This window comes from Hemicordylus capensis, chromosome 3, assembly GCF_027244095.1.
Source record: "Hemicordylus capensis ecotype Gifberg chromosome 3, rHemCap1.1.pri, whole genome shotgun sequence".
Classification (NCBI taxonomy): domain Eukaryota; kingdom Metazoa; phylum Chordata; class Lepidosauria; order Squamata; family Cordylidae; genus Hemicordylus; species Hemicordylus capensis.
This window is the reverse complement of record NC_069659.1, coordinates 94,884,824-94,895,561: the sequence shown is the minus strand read 5'-3', so window position 1 is coordinate 94,895,561 and position 10,738 is coordinate 94,884,824. Positions and strand designations below refer to the sequence as shown.

At 41.5% G+C, this 10,738-nt stretch overlaps 1 long non-coding RNA gene across 1 annotated transcript; it reads right to left on the bottom strand.

Moving 5' to 3' along the window:
* Positions 1-2,439: 2,439 nt before the first annotated feature.
* On the bottom strand, positions 2,440-9,960 carry LOC128352266 (uncharacterized). Its single transcript, XR_008320294.1, has 3 exons — positions 9,620-9,960; positions 3,473-3,601; positions 2,440-2,750 (listed from the first exon to the last, which is right to left on the bottom strand). It is a non-coding gene; the product is annotated as an uncharacterized LOC128352266 (long non-coding RNA).
* Between the last annotated feature and the right edge of the window lie 778 nt (positions 9,961-10,738).

Genomic DNA, 10,738 nt, shown 5'->3' with positions numbered 1-10,738 from the left:
CCTGTAGGAACAGACTTTAATAGCTGTCCATTAGCACAGTTTTTTTAAAAACTATCAGCTGTGAACAGGGTTACAAAGGCTGATGGTATATCAAGGAGGACAATTAACTGAAAATGAGAATCAGTGTTAGGGGTGTGCAATGCTTCTGGAGTCAAATTGGATCTGCATCGACCTGACCCTCTGCATCTGGATGAATCTATTCACAAACCTCTGAATTTGGTCCAAATAAAATGGTCTGTCTCAGTGTTTCTGCAGTGTCAACTGTAGAAGGCACAGTAAAAGGGATTGCATCTCTTCCTGTAGACAGGACTGCTGACCATTGGTGATCTCAGGACCACCTATCATTTTGTATGCAAAGGGAAATTCTCTTCATATGGATTTACCATTCATATAATCTCTAGCTATGTCTTAAAGATACACCTCTTTGCCTATGTACGATTCTAACAGTGCACCTCTCGTGGTGTGAAAATGAGGTGGCACCTTGAAGTATCTTCATAGGGTTATAAAGTAACTGGAGTTATGCAAAGCTGGGAAACAAGTGCCTCCATGTCCGTACTCTTCTCTCCTCTGTGAACATAAACAGAAGAATTTCAAGAGAGCTTTGCTACTGAAGGAGGGCGGGACAATGGTTGGAGTAAGGGGCAGCAATTCGGATCAAGTTTGCCAGATGGTTAAATGGTTTACCGCTTTGAGCTGCAATACAGACTCTTCTAGACACTATTGATTCATTGGTGGGGTATGGTGGGGGGTATGCAGTAAGCCACTAGCTTTCATTAAAAATTAAAATTAATAACCAGGAAATGGAGCACTCATTCTGGACATGGACTGTGGTGCAACAGCTCTTTGTTCAGTAACAGGAGCTGCAAATGTGATAAAGTAGGTATGTGTACATACACTCACACATTGTCTCCAAATCCTCCATACTGAAATATCCTACCACACAAGTAATCATTTGCAGTTTGTTGATTTGGAAAGGGCTTCTTTGACCACAGCTTCAGAAAAGGTTCAGTAAACTTTTATATATAGACTCCATCTTCATCCTCCATTTGTGTGTGCAAAGCATTATTTTAGTAAACTGGTCAATTTCATTTTAATATGATCTTGAGAACAAAGAAGAGAACTTCCAAAGCAGATGTCAGAGTCCTATTTCAGTTTGTGTAATAAGGACCATGTCAGTGGTTTATGTAAGCATAGCAATCTTTGTATCCCCAATTTTGAGGGGATAAAATTGGTTGCAACATATAGCTGATAGTTAACTATTCCATTGTTTTGGGGACACAAAGCCTTGTTCAGTCATCAACTGTACTAGGTTTGTGGATTTATGCTATAATGTAACTATGCAGAACGGAGAAGGGAAAAACACACCTAATAATAAGCCTATAATAACACAGAGAGCTGCTTGGGCAGATAATGGCACACACAGCAGATCCAAACTTGCTGTTCCATGGCAGCAGTTCAACTATGTGGTATAATTTGTTGCATCTGAGAAGCTGAAGCTTGAAATAACAGGCATGTTGCTGGGCAGCAATAAGGATGGTGGAGAGAAAACTCCATTGCCATTCCATAGTTACCCTGCAGAAGCATGAAAAACAGTATTGGATGTGGAATTTGGTGCCCAGCTACAGAATTCTGCATCTGAAGTGCTTAAAGTACAGCAAGCTAAGAACTTCTTTAAAAAGTTCTTTGCTTTTGAAGGAAATAAAAATAAACTCTAAAGTGCATGAAGCATGCTTTATGATATCTTAGAAGCTGAGGAGGAGAGAGAGAGAGAGAGTTCTATACTGCCCTTCAAAAAAATGGTTCAGGGCAGTTTACACAGAGAAATAATAAATAAATAAGATGGCTCCCTGTCCCCAAAGGGCTCGCAATCTAAAATCATAAAATATCTACACATTTAGATAGTGTATACAGGTATTAGAATTTAGCTTTTGATAGTACTCTGTGAGGGGATGGATTGGATTTTCATGTATTGGGTACATGGTCTCTAGGATCAGAAAGCAGCAGTTACTTATACCCCCACCCCCATCCCTGAGCAGCCACATTTTTAAGGATGTCTGTGGCGTATGGCAATGTTTACAGCACAGTCCAATGTATGTGTACTTGAAATGTAAGTTATACTGAGTTTAGTGGGGCTTGCTTCCAAGTAAGCATACATACTACATGGCATTATATTGTATCCTTAAATAAGACAGTTTCCTTTTCAATATTTTATCCCCGTGCCGCCTTTTGCATATTTTTGGTGCCATTTTGTGGCATATATCAAATTGGCCAGGCTATGAAATGGGCACATGCCAAACATAACAATAAACGTTTAGCCAAGTGATCAAACAGTACTCAAGATAGGTACTAAAAGTACCTATTGATAGGTGCCATAATTTGGTTTCCTCTGAGTGATTTGATTCAAAGATTCAAAGACAGCTGTGTTTTCAGAAATCTTTATTGTATTTCAATCTTCAACTTCTTAAACAAATCTTATCAACAAAGCAATTGGTCACTATCACAGGAACCTAAGCTTCTAAAAGGTTGACATAACCTGACCATCACTTCCTTCATCTGTTAAGGGAGTCTTTTGTTGTGGAAAGGTTATCTTTCCATTTGCTTCTGTTTTTAAAATGGATGGCACGTCCCCCTGAGTTGCACATCTGTCTTTGATTTAAGTGCTTGATAGAAATGGTGGGTTGACAGATCTTGAGTCAATCAAACTCTTTGTTTGAAGATTCCACTACTTCCAAAGGGCCTAGACATCTAGACTGTCATGGGGATTAAAATGTTTGAGATGATACACAGTCAGTGGGAATGATTTTGAAATACAATGGCAGTCCAATGAACATTAGTGGAACGAAATCTCATTATATGTTACAAATTCATTTGAAACAGTTACCAAGGACTAGCTAGATGTTCCATATTACCACTTTTAATCTAAGGAAGCTCAGTTTTAAATAATACATAACACTTATTTAGTGCTTTTAGCGTGTTCAGAGCTCTATCTAGTTGCAATCTTTACAACAACCCTACAATGCAAGTCAGCATTTTATTCCACATATTGCAAATTGTGGAGGGGGTGGGATTGGGTGGCTGAGAGAGTGTGAGTAGCTTAGCTAAACTGAGACTACCAAGGTGAAGTCATGGGAGGCCATGAGATGTTAATTAGGGACATCTGCAGTTTCAGTTCATTAGCTATCTTAATCTCAAATAGTCAAGCTAGGAAACATAAGTAATTTGCCAAGCAGAGTTTACCATAAGTAAGTTTTGGTATAACCAAATATTTTTTACCATAAGCTGATCTGATCTGAAACTGCTTTAAATAGCAGCTGACATTCAGGCTCTATTGGAAAGATCTGTATAGGTTCACTAGAGCCTTATGGCTGTCACAGAACTATCCCTCTTTTCATCTGCAAAATGTTGGAGGGCATGGGCTTGGCTCATCTACTTTGCTAATCGAGAATAATGTGCTCTGCATGCACTTTATTACCTGCTTTCCATCTATGGCATGCTTGCAACCAGAATTGTACTGTATGCCACACTTCCCAGGTTGCTTGGCTACGCCCTCTACACATCCACAGGCATATCCCTGTGACCTGTTTGGAAGGTGCACATTTCTCTGTAAAAGTGAAAAAAGATATGAGCTAGTAGGCAAGTGATCCTTTCCTTCTTGCCAACACATGGGAGAATTAAAATGCCATGATTTGTTTCTCTTTCTCCTCTTCAGCACTTCTCTGTTACTATTGGAGATATGTTTTCCTTATTGATAAGGTGCTTAATATTACTAGGTTCTGCACAAGAGAAAAGAGACCTGACACATAAAGAAAGAGGATAAAGAAAAGTTAGAGGAAGAACTAAATTAAGCTTAATGAGGAAGGCTATGCAACTTCAAAGCTGAATTTGATTCCTCCACAATCTTCTCTTGTTTTATGCTGGGGTTACCCAGTCCTGTTAATACTTCCTTTTTCAACATCTCCAAGATCCATCAGTTTCTAAAAATCTCACTCTTATGTAGATTTCAATTTTCTCTTTACTGATCAGGGGCATAGCCACAATTGAATGGGGGGGGGGGGACATACATGTTCCTGGGCCCCCAAGGGAAGGGAGACATCAGCTGAGTGACAGCTTGCTCTTTGCTTTCTCCCTAGTCTCTTTGGAGAAGGGGGTGGGGGCAGGAGCCCATCTTCACTTTCCATTGCAGGACCTACTCCAACATTGCTGTGCCCCATCACTGATGGTCCTTCCTGTCATATCTGTCCTTCTCCAGTCAATGCGAAATGCTTCTCCAATACACCCGCTTACACTGCTTTAACAATGGTTTCTTGGTAGATTTCATAGTTGTGGTTATTTACTGGTGTCCTGCCCTTTCTCCAAGGAGTGTACAAGTGGCATTTAGGCTCCCACTACCCATCCTGTGAAGAGGGCAAAGCTGAGATACAGAGTCTCGAGGTAACCAAGTGAGCCTGAGTAGGGCTTACTAACTTTTTAATTCATCACTGTAATTATTAACATCAGTTTGATGTGCAAATATCGTGTTTTCTCCATGTGTGGGAAGCGTTGCTTGCCAATGTCTGCACATCAAGATACAATTAAAGGCATAGGCTGTTCTGGTTTCTTTTTTTTTTCCTGGTCACTTGGCAAACCTATAACCAAGAATGGATTTGAAACTGTGTTTACCACATTGCCAAACATTCTAGTCATGACATCACACCGTCTAGTGTGTTACATTTAAAGGACTACAACTTACTCCTAAAGCTCTCCCAACCCTTACTATCTGTTCCTTTTGTCTTCCCTTTCATTTCCATATTTCCTTGCTTTCTGTCATATAGTTCCCTGGAACAAATGCTTAGAACAGCATTTTATTTATTTATTTATTTATTTTGTATGTTGATACGTCGGCAATGCAACGTGCATATTTATTTGTTTGTTTGTTTGTTTGTTTGTTTGTTCAATTTCTATACCACCCTTCCAAAAATGGCTCAGGGCAGTTTACCCAGAGAAATAATAAATAAATAAGATGGATCCCTGTCCCCAAAGGTCTCACAATCTAAACCGCCCCCACCAAAAACATAAGATAGACACCATCAACAGTCACTGGAGGTACTGTGCTGGGCATGGATATTATCACTTCAGATTTATTTATTTATTTATTTATTTATTTACATTTTATATCCTGCTCTTCCTCCAAGGAGACCAGAGCGGTGTACTACATACTTAAGTTTCTCCTCACAACAACCCTGTGAAGTAGGTTAGGCTGAGAGAAGGCAGTTCTCTTCACAAAGACCCTTTATTGCACAAACGTTTTATAAAAGTTGGTACAAATAAATTAACAAAGGTTTCAGTGTACACACCATTATCAGTTTAAAATCAAGCACAGAAAAAGATCTCTTCTGTTCCCCAGTTGTTAAATTCTTTAACCAGATAACACTTTGTTCTGTGACTGGTGGAGAGATAATGAGGGAAGTGGGGAGGGGAGACGCCTGATTTTTCTCACAGGCTAATGAATCTTATAGCATCTGCTAATGCTTCTCGAGCATTAACTGCTGAATTTTAACTTTTCTATTAAGAATGCTTCTGTTATTTTCCTTTTTACAAAATTCCTTTCGATCCCAAAATAGGAATTTTAGTAGGCACTACTTTGCCTTTGTGCTTTTTTCTTATATGCATTGACCAGGGCTTTGTTCTCTGTGCACTATATCTCATATCTGCTAGATATTCTCTATATATAACTTTCAGTGGTCTACCAGATTCTCCTATATAAAATGAAGTGCAACCTAAACATTGAATTTTATATATTGCACCCTTCTTTCCACAATTTCCTTCCCCCTGTTCACAAATTTCACAATCTAGTGCATCACATATCCTATCATACAATCTGGAGTTAACTAATTGTTGTTTTAGTGTTATTGGTGCTGTGAAAACCACATCTATATATATACTTCACTAAGACATACCCGTGGTTAATCCCATGCGTGGCAGCTCTCGTGAGATTTCATGAGCGAGGGGAGGGGCAGAGGAATGTGAGAGGTCAGTGAAAGGAAGTGGCAGTGCCAGCCGCTGGCTGTTGAGAGGAAACGAAGCAGCATCCAGGCCAGCCACCAAACGACAAGAAGAAGTGCCGCCCGGTGAGAGGAAGTGGCAGCCTGGCCGGTCAGCTGGCTACCGAGAGGAAGTGGCGGCCGGGGCTGAAGGGGGTGGTGGCAGCAAACTGGGGCTGAAGCGAGGGGGAACATAGGAATCTGCCATATACTGAATCAGACCATAGGTCCATTTAGCTCAGTATTGTCTACACAGACTGGCAGTGGCTTCTCCAAGGTTGCATTTAGGAATCTCTCTCAGCCCTATCTTGGAGATGCCAGGGAGAGAACTTGGAAACTTCTGCTCTTACCAGAGCGGCTCCATCCCTTAAGGGGAATATCTTACAGTGCTCACACATCAAGTCTCCCATTCATATGCAACTAGGGCAGACCCTGCTTAGCTAAGGGGACAAGTCATGCTTGCTCCCACAAGACCAGCTCTCCTCTCCTAGAGTGACAGTGAGAACGAGGGGCACAGATGTTCTGTGCCAGGTCAGCTAGTTCACTTTAATTCCTTGTCTTTCCAAGATTATCTGGGTTTGCCATGTAAATCTATCCATAATAAATGGTATTTTTAGTACAAGCTAAAATAATCTAGCTCTTCTCCAACTCATTGAAACAGGCAATTCATACCCATTCTTCCTGATTAGTTTTCCTGCTTTCTCTCTAGATTTTTTTAATTTCATATAATCTAATTTTTTAATGTTTATATTTCTGTTCCATTCTTCCTCCAAGGAGCCTCCAAAGGGTACATTGCTGTTTATCCCCACACCCTGTGAGGTAGGTTAGGCTGAGAGATAAATGCGTCATCCAGTGAGTTTCATGGTTGAACAGGGATTTGAGCTCCCTCTCTTTCTCAGGCTGCCACCTCCTCCTCCTTTGAATTATTGGGTATATAAGAACACTAGTACACATCAGACCTGTTATAACAACTTCACTTTTTATTGCTAACAATTCACTAGAAAAACTCAATGTGTGTGTAACATTTAGATATGGGGGCGGGGGGAAACAAGCACAACTTACTGACTCTCTCTAGTCTGGGCCTACAATTGCTCAAGCCCCTGAAGAGATCACACAGACCCAGCTGCTCACACAAACTTCTGCTACAAAACTGAAATGCTTTCCTTCATCTTCTCCATGGACTTTCCTTAGTTTCCTCCATGGGAGGCCTCATCTTGAGACCTCCTGGGCTTGCCTATGCCCTTTAAAAAGGCAGTACACAACACAAGTCTTCTCAAAGCCCATTCCTTTGATGTAGCTACTCGGAAATCACTCTAGCCTTGTGGTACCTTGGCTTGGCTTACCCTCTTGCCTTTTGATATGTCACTCTCAGTCCTTACTGCTAGTCCATGGCTGTCTCTTCTCGTGCTGGCTGTCTAATGTATGTTGGCTGACATGAAGACCAACAAAGCACCTGTGCTTCTGAAGAGTTCAACTAACTCAGCTTCACTGCTCATGCAGCGGGAGGGGAGGTTCAGGAATCTCCCTCCAGAAGTGCTCTGTGTCATCCAAAAATATGCCCCCGAGGATTATGCATCCTTCAGAGGCATATTTTCAGGTTGCACAGTGTGCTTCTTGGGGAAGGGGAGGTCATCATCGTTTCCATCCCCCATGCAAGCCCTTATGCAGTATTAGTCTGGAACTCTTCAGAAGCACTGGTGTGGCACCAATGGCTCATTAGGATGTCAGCCATTGTCTTTTGTGTTCTGCACAGTGCCTTGCATAACCACTGTAGTCACTAAATCAGCAGCAGCAATAGTAAACAAAGCTTGGGCATTGTGGTTTTTCTACTCATGGCTGAACGCATACAAGCTCTGCAGTGGCTTTGAAAGTGAGGTAGATAGGCAATACAAATAGTGCACCACGAGGTTTACTGCATCACATCAAGCAACATGGACATTTTTGATAAAAAGAGCAAGCTTTAATCTTACTACTGTGTATAGTTTTTGTTTTTATTGTAAGTTATTATATTTTCACAGAAAGGCAGGGTCTGAATGCCAAGAATGGGGGGAAACTCCCCCCCTGCACTGTAGTCAACCCTCAATTATAGCATAAAACAGGTATAGTCCAGGAGCAGCCAAAGTGCACCAGCCCAAAAGGTTTCTTCAGTGGCAGGGAGTTAATTTGGTGTTCTACCCAGACGGCCTTCCCACATGAGAGCCACTCCTAATGGCCAGACATCATTTAGATGACAACCCCTTTGAATTATTATCATTGCTGGTTTGGGGTGGTGTTTGTGTCAATTAGGGCCACAGTCCTGTCATTCCATGGCATAGATCCCTTCAATACTGCTTGCTCACTCTTAGCCGGTGTTGGCTCACGAGAACGAGCTATAGGTTGTTTTTTTATATGCTGTGTCCATTGATGGAAATACATCCCTGTACAAAGTCTCATGCACCATTTCGATCGCACTCTAGAATTTCCTGCCACTGTCTAACTCAGAGTCAGCCAAATGAAGTGAACTGTCAAAAGATTTGAGTCGTATATCAGCCTTGATGGCGTTTATGTACTGTTCTATTCCACAATAAGCAATATATATTAATTGTGCAGTCCAGTCCTGTGACTGTTTACTTAATTTAGTGGACCTTGTCCACGAGTAAGTATAGCCTTAGAACAGGAACTTTCCCCAGCCAAGAGAGAACTGAGTAAAGTTCCCTTTGGGGAAGGGTCATAGAGCACCAGCACTGAATGCATAAGGCCCCAAGTTCAATCTCCTGGCATCTCCAGGTAGAGAGACCACATCTGAACCCTTGGAAAGCCACTGTCAGTCAGTGTGTAGGCAATGGTGACCTGGATGGATCAATGGTCTTACTCAGTAGAAGGCAGCTTCATATGTTCATATAGCATTTTTATGGTGGTGGTAATATCACATTGTATATTATGGTGTAATATTGCATTAACATAGGATATTGCAACAGGTTTGCAGTCGCCTGTCTCTTTTGCCATCGCCTGTCTAGGATATTAAAACAGGTTTGCAGTCTTCATAAAGAAACGTCATTTGCAAGCTAGTTGAGACATAGAGAGAGACAGATGGGGTGTTTGAGGAAGGGCCTACCAGAAAAGCTGCAGCACCCTGGCATGCAGGGTTTGCTCTTGGGAACTGAGGCAAGCTGTTACTGGCTTCTGGGAGTGCTCCACTATTCCAGTTCCACTGAATGCACATTTTGCATATTTGTAAATAAACCAACGATTACAAAGACAGTATAAGCCTTGAGTGCTCTCTATTCCAAAGGCAGCCAGAATCCAAATTGCACTGTACCCCTGTAACTTCTCACCCACTGGTCAGAGATATGAGGTAATGATATGATTGGCTCATAGAAGCTCACCTGTTCTCACCAGAGCCCCAGAGATGAGTCAATAAATAGCTAAATGCTTTGGGAGGCCTATCCACTTCTTCCTGATAATTTTCAAAAGGGCCAAAAGGTTGAGAAGTGTAGCAGTCCTTCATAGCAAGTGTGGTAAACTCCATCATACATTATTATAATGGTTGCTAAGGGAAGAAACTGTAAATTGTATTTGTAAAATACAAATATTGAAAGGTGCTCTACAGACATGTTTACCTTGTGGTACGGCTGCCGGCACTATGGAATGCATATGATCCTTGAGAGTACAGTTTGGCATATTGTCCTCTGCGAGGGAGAGAGAAATGAAATAAAACTGTTCTTAACTATATCTGACCAACAGCTGCACCTTAATCCAAAGTCAGCCTAGCACATGTTACTCTCTGAATATATTTTGCCTTAGGGACATGGGGCCTTTTTAAAATTAAGAACTGATGGAACCCCTGAAATCCCAACACTTGAAATAATGCTTTTGGTCAGAATTGTCATATGAATGGAAAACTGTGTTTGGCTCTCTTGGATATATAGAAGATCTTCAACCCCTGGGCACTCTCACGTTAATTTGCTTCTCCAATCATCATAGCATTTATTTCCTGCAAACGTCCACAGGCACTATGCTTAATTGTATTGATGAATACAATTATTCTTTATGTGCAAAACAATGTGTTCACAGCCTGGAACAATGGTTGGGGATGAAGGTGCAGGCCTGCATTGCAAAGCAGATGCTGATGTGCGCTTGTAGTGCACACTTAGCAGCCTCACTTAGCAAGGCTCAACATAGTGCAGATGCACCTCTGTGCATATCATGCAGTACCTGGTCTAGTGAAGGAGTGCACGTGCCCTTTTATGACTTTCTGAAGGTCATACAAAACTCTCTGAAACAGCAGGGAGTTGACAATGCAGACCAGCCAAGACTCTGCATATAAATCATGATTGTGGCTGTTAGCCATTATAATAAAAAATGGAGCTTCCCTAGCTGGAGGCTGAGTCTCAGAGACTAGGCAACTAACAGATGATTGCTTTTCCCCACATCATACCCTACTAGTGAGGCATCTGAGTAAATGGATTTGTTGTGTGATCCAGCGAGAGAATTCCGATGCCCTTATCATTACTTGATTTACTCATTAATCGTCAAAATGGAAAAGTTTGTTTTTTAAGCAAAACAATGGCCCATGTATTCTTTTCCAGTATTCCAAGCCAACCTCATGACCACATGCAGCTGTGATTGTACTGGAAGCAACATGCCCAAGATTACACAGGCAAAGGAGCAGTAGCTGAGGCAGGATCAGAGCCGCACAGATCCTTAGCATTCACCACAAAGCCACTCTTCCCTTCATG